Raw genomic sequence first — 6,000 nt, forward strand, 5'->3', positions numbered from 1 at the left:
GCACCCCCTCGCCCCGCAACCCTAAATCTGAGTGGGTTCTAATTTAAGCGTGCAAGGAGAGGGTGTGACTTTTTTCATGCATCCGCACACATTCACTCTCTCGTTCACACATGCATCCACACAACATACACTCCTTTCATTCACACACAGAAACATACACTCATTCATCACACACACATACAGATGTTTTCTTACCTGCAGGCACCCCGGTCCAGAACTGGCTCCTCCATGCCTAGCGACGTCTGGCTTCACACAACTTGAACAGGAACCAGGAAGCACAGAGTGCTTCCTGCACATGTGCACTAGAGACAGAGTGTTCCACAGAGGATGCCCCAACAGCTCTGTGCTTGGGGAGCATCTGCAGTGAGTGCCCGAGTGGAGGCAGGGTTACTGCTGTTGTGTTTGGGGCAGCTCCTGGTGGGGAGGAGTGGAGCCCACCGTCTGCCCTGTGTGGGGTGTAATCAAAGGCCCCCAAACCAACAGAACTGAAGAGCCAGGTGAAAAAGCAGCATTTTAATTAACAAAGGCAGAGGAAATTCAAAGGCCCCTTTCACATGAAAACAGGATTTCTAAACACTGACACCAAAATGGCTTTGCATGTGTGTTTGCAGTTTAAAGCAAGACAAGAGAACAATGTTCCCCTGCCAACAGTAAAATGTCAGGGAAAATACATGGTGCGTGTAAACAAGATGTAATTTATATTATGCTTCACATACAAAATAACAGCAACAAGTGAAAATAAAAACTTTGTTCCATGAGTCACATGAAAGTCTCACTTAGGTCCAAGGCAGACCCTTTTGGCTTGTTGGTTTGCAAACTTCACAAATAATTCTCCCACTGCAAGCCTGGCTTTTACATTCTCCCAGCTGTTTGCAACTCCAATAAAGTGTGTCCTGCTAAGGGAAAGCATCAAAAAAGAAGCTCGATCAAACTCACACTTGGCTGCAAACGCAAAACTAAACTTCGAATGCGCACAATATAGATGCAAATGCCTCATCAAAGGACTTCCGGCATAGATAAACAGCAAGCTCTAAACAAATGTTAAACAAGTCTTTATTTAAAGAGTCAGAACTTTTTGCCAGTACGCCACGTCCTAAGTCCAGAAACATACACAATATGGAAACCTGCAAAAATCAACCGCATAAGTAAACTCTTCTGGAAGTCAATAACAGTATGGAAAATTCGAATGTCTCCCTGAGCAATCAACAGCCGGTGAGACAAAGCCAAGTCTGTACTCTACGGCCTCAACTCAGATATCAATAACAATAAGGTCCAAGCTGCTGGTTAAATGATTCAACAGAATGTTTTTGGAAATAATAATTTAGATATGCAGTGTATCATGTAATGATATCACTGAAAAACAAATTTGGTGGCTATGTCTGACTTTAAAAGCAATCGAATGCTAAATTTTATCGAGATTGCTTACAAAGTAAGTTTTAGCCATACGGCAAAGAATGCCACAAAGTTTGACTGTAAAAAATTAAAGTAACCAAATGCGGTGCTTACCGACAAAAACCGGAGCAGAGCATATGGAAAATAGGCCAGGGATGATCTCAATCACTGGTCAACCTCACAGATGGTGCGGCAGTAGAAACAACCACTATGGAGAATAATTATGGGCAGTTCAAGGCTCCGAAATTAGAAAAAATGCGCAGACTCATTCCCAAAAAAACTGCCAGACAGCCAGGTATGCCATTTGCTCTTTTTCCATATGGCATCTTTAATTAATTAATTAATTAATTAATTAATTAATAGTGCATTTTTTCTAATTTCGGAGCCTTACTTTGTAAGCAATCTCGATAAAATGTAGCATTCTAATTCATAAAGAACTCTTGTCTTTTTCCAATATAAAAGATATTTTTTGTCTGCTTCCCCACAGGGTACAGTTGTTGTTGTCTCTTTCGCCCTGAGGAAGGGAACATTTGGGAACTAATTGCCAGACATGTGGCTCATTTGCCGAAACATGTTTTAGATGTCTATGATTTTGTTGCCTATTAAAAAGTCTCAAAGAACATTGATGTGAAAGACACCTGCACGTTGGCAGACCTGTTTTAAGTTGACAATTTGAAAAATTCACCACAATCAGTGTGGAGATATATATGTTTTTTTGCTTGTTAAATCAAACAAAATCAAACATGATCTATTTTGCTCTTCTTGTTAATGTTTTTCTGTTCAAATACCTTGTCCTATTATTGTTCAATCCTAGACTAAGTGTTACAATGTTTTCACTGTTTTTTGTGTATTTTTCTACTGATTCTTTGGTCCAATTTGGACTTTTTGTAACACAATTATCAAAATAAATGTTTCTTTTCCTTCTTTTTCCCTTTTCAATATTGTCTTGATTGCTTTTAAAGTCAGACATAGCCACCAAATTTGTTTTTCAGTGATATTATTACATGATACACTGCATATCTAAATTATTATTTCCAAAAACATTCTGTTGAATCATTTAACCAGCAGCTTGGACCCTATTGTTATTGATATATTGTTGTCCCGCCCTACTGCTGTGTTTGGGACACTCCCCCAATTTTTTGCCTCAACTCAGATACACAATAATATTCTAGCTGCCTCTTGTCTAGCCATGATCCCATTTGTTAAACTATAGGAGGCTCTTAATTAGGCAATTAGTAATCAAGGGCCCTTGCTGATAAACCTCACAAACAAAATGGAAAAATTAGATCTTTTCACAAAATTTCTACAAACACAAATGGAAAAAGAAGCGGCTCTTTCGACACAGTGGCAAGAACGTCTAGGCGACTTGGCAGCTCTGCATCACTGCCAAAACGACAACTTAACGGAAGGACTTCTAGATGCAGTGAAATGGATGCGTCACAATGCTGATTATGTGAAAAAACCACAAGAGCATTTTCAGGTGGTTCAAAAACCAAATGACTTTTCAAGCAATGCCCAAAGCCAACGTCACTTGGATACTGTCAGGCTCACTCCTGGATTCAGTCAATTTTCACCCCACTTCCCCGAGTGCCCCTCACACCCTCCTGCTCACCTGTGGTCTCCTCGTCCGATTTGAGTCCGAATCTCTTTATCCTCAATGCCTCCTCTCTGGAGTGTGGATGAGGTCTGCCTCGAGAGGAAGCCACCCTGCCCCTCTAACCCGGGGCCAAGGGGGCCCCCGTACCGGGGCAGACCGGTTAAGGGGAAAAAGCCAATAGGCGCAAAAAACCCCTTCCTTGTTGAAGATGGCAACAGGATACAAGGCGGGACTGTGTAAATTGAAGGATCCAGCTAACAAGGAAATCCACAGAAAGTAGTGTTTGATGACAGCTCCAAGGGAAAACAACACTACAGAGATGGGGTGTATATTGAATGAGCTGAGAGGGAAATAACCAGGAGAACTGGGGAAAAAGAGAGAGAGCCAAAGTGGAGCGGAGAGAAAGCTCCAGCAGAGCGAGGCGGGCCGAGTGCAGAAAGAAAGCCAGGAAGCAAACGGGAGAAGAGGAAAGGGAGCGGCGACGGCCGCGGAGGAAAGGACTGAAGCATACCAACCCGGAAGCCTAACGCGAAAAGGTTGCAACGCGCAGGCCTCCTGGTTGGCGCTCGTAAAAAGGACGCCGCTGGTCGGAAGGCTGGAGGATTAGACCGCTGCTGAGGAAAGCGCGGGCGGCGTGACGGCTACTGTCAATGGCCGCTCCAACGCCAGCGTCTCCACAGCTGCCAGCGACCGCCGTGCGTGACAGATACTTCCATACAGGCCATCACGGGTCCAACAGTCCTAAAATCAAATATCAACCAAGAACCTGTATTGACTATTAATCCAAAAACAGCTTTGCCTAATTCAGATCAAAAAAAAAAAAAACAACGAGCAGAGGGGAATTGTGAAACAAGCAGGCAACCCACCAATTGGCAGAATATCTAAACCAGGCTCAGAGGTTTAGCAACTGAGCACAGGAGAACAATCTAATCCCGAAACCTTGTCAGAGGCAAATGTTGTCCCTAACAGAAATCCACACAGCTCATTCGGCATCTTTACTGGTGTGGCAAAATCAATCACAATGAAGAACAAGGAAAAGGCAAACATAGCCTCAAAAAATTGAAAACTGGCATAACACCTGTCGTTGAAAGACAGGACAAAAACAAACTAAAGCCAAACCGTTCAAATGTTAAGAAATTTATCAGGAACCTGTCTACGCCACCTTAAACTGGACTGTTTGAAAGAGCCGGTCATAAGAAATTGTCAGACCATGACTTGGAACCTGACTGCGAACCAACAAATGTCCATCATCAAAATAATGATAAACGCACGTCCAAACGTCGACGAATTGCCTCTGATGAAGAAAGTAACATCAATATGTCGTCCTCATTGGCGGTTAACCTATGTGATCTGTCTACTTATTCGATTGACGATAATGATCCAGCTGATCCTGATAATCAAAGCTATGCGTCTCAACAACTGGCAAAAATTCAGGTTGTAGTTCCTGAAAAACAAGGCTGTGAGAGAGGACACAGATTCAAAGTAAACGAAGTAGCAATGTTACACCAAGAAAAAGTGAAAGTACATCGAAAGTCTCAACATCTGCACTTCTCTCCAAGCTCAATCCAAAACTAACTACAAATCAACGGAAACAGAAAGTACACTACTCATCTAGGGTACATACAAACAAAAGTCATAGAAAGACCAGTCGAGTCTGGAAACTGCGGCTCCAAAACATTCAAGCAGACGATAACAAAATCAACCTAAATCGCACTAATGAAATGAAACTATTTGGATGCGTTCCATTACTGCGAACAATTAATTCAGATGACATCAAAATCGTAGAATACCCCACAGAAAAGACCTCAGATCAAGTTCTATTGCATATAACTTCCTCTGCAGTGAGAAATATGATTTTGCAGGCTACCGATGAGTTACTTGCCTTTGGTTTCGGCATGATGCTGGAACCAGACCAAATCTCTCCAAACGCTAATTTTAAACTACCAAAAGCAGATGATGTTCCGACAATTGAACAACAACATGACGCTCTGAGGAAATCATTGTCATACTCCTATGTAAAACAAAAGAAGACCGACATTCAGGATATCTTACCATGTTTGTGAACCGAAAAGCAGAGGATTCATGAACATACTCAATAACCAAGATTAAAGGTGCAAGATTCTTTGCAGACAATCCTTTCATGCAACACGAAAGGTTTTGTGCATTTGTTTACCAATTTTCAAGTCCCACTGGACAATATCTTTGCAATTTGTTTGCACGTAAACACGTTTGCACGTGTTTACGTGAGACACCCACGCGTGACGGATTCAATATCTTTCTAAATCCCGCAGGGAAAAACTCGATGGGTCGTCCATATTCAGCACTTTTAACAATGGTAAAAATAACCCACTGGTGGACACCCCTGGTGTCGTATAACCCGAATCCTTTTGTGCAAGGAACAGTCATCCAAATTAAAGTTTCACAAGACTCTGGAACAAAATACTTGTTGTCACTGAATGGATATTGGAATCCAGTAAAGATCAGTACAACGAATGTTATAGATTCAGAGACTTACCTCATAGACAAGGCCATCATGTCATACAACAACTTGTCAATAATCTGCTTTGGAGACTTAAATTGCACATGGTTCGATTTCAATTTACAGAAACATACTAATTATTGGATTCCCGAAAATGCAGTATCTTCCAGAGGTCGGAAATGGTCTGCAGCCCTTGGAATAAGAAACTGCATAATGTTGAACGGAAATGTAAGAGGCGACCAACCACCAAAACCGACCTGGCAAGGCAACAAAAGTCTCAAAATGATAGATTACATCTGGGCGTCCAGAAATGTTGTTGAGAAAGTGGAAGACTTATAAGTGCTGGCGATGGCAAACAGCGACCACGATTAACTTTGCCTTCGTTGGCCCAATGAATGGGAAGAAGCAACCGCCAAACAAGAAGCACAAATTACAACAAATGCTGCCGGGAACCGTTTAAGGATAAACGGGCCACAAATTCAAAAACTGCACTGGGAAATAAACCAACGAAATGTTGTGGATTATATACCGC

Source organism: Ambystoma mexicanum, chromosome 2p (assembly GCF_040938575.1).
Source record: "Ambystoma mexicanum isolate Mex_15411 chromosome 2p, UKY_AmexF1_1, whole genome shotgun sequence".
Lineage (NCBI taxonomy): Eukaryota > Metazoa > Chordata > Amphibia > Caudata > Ambystomatidae > Ambystoma > Ambystoma mexicanum.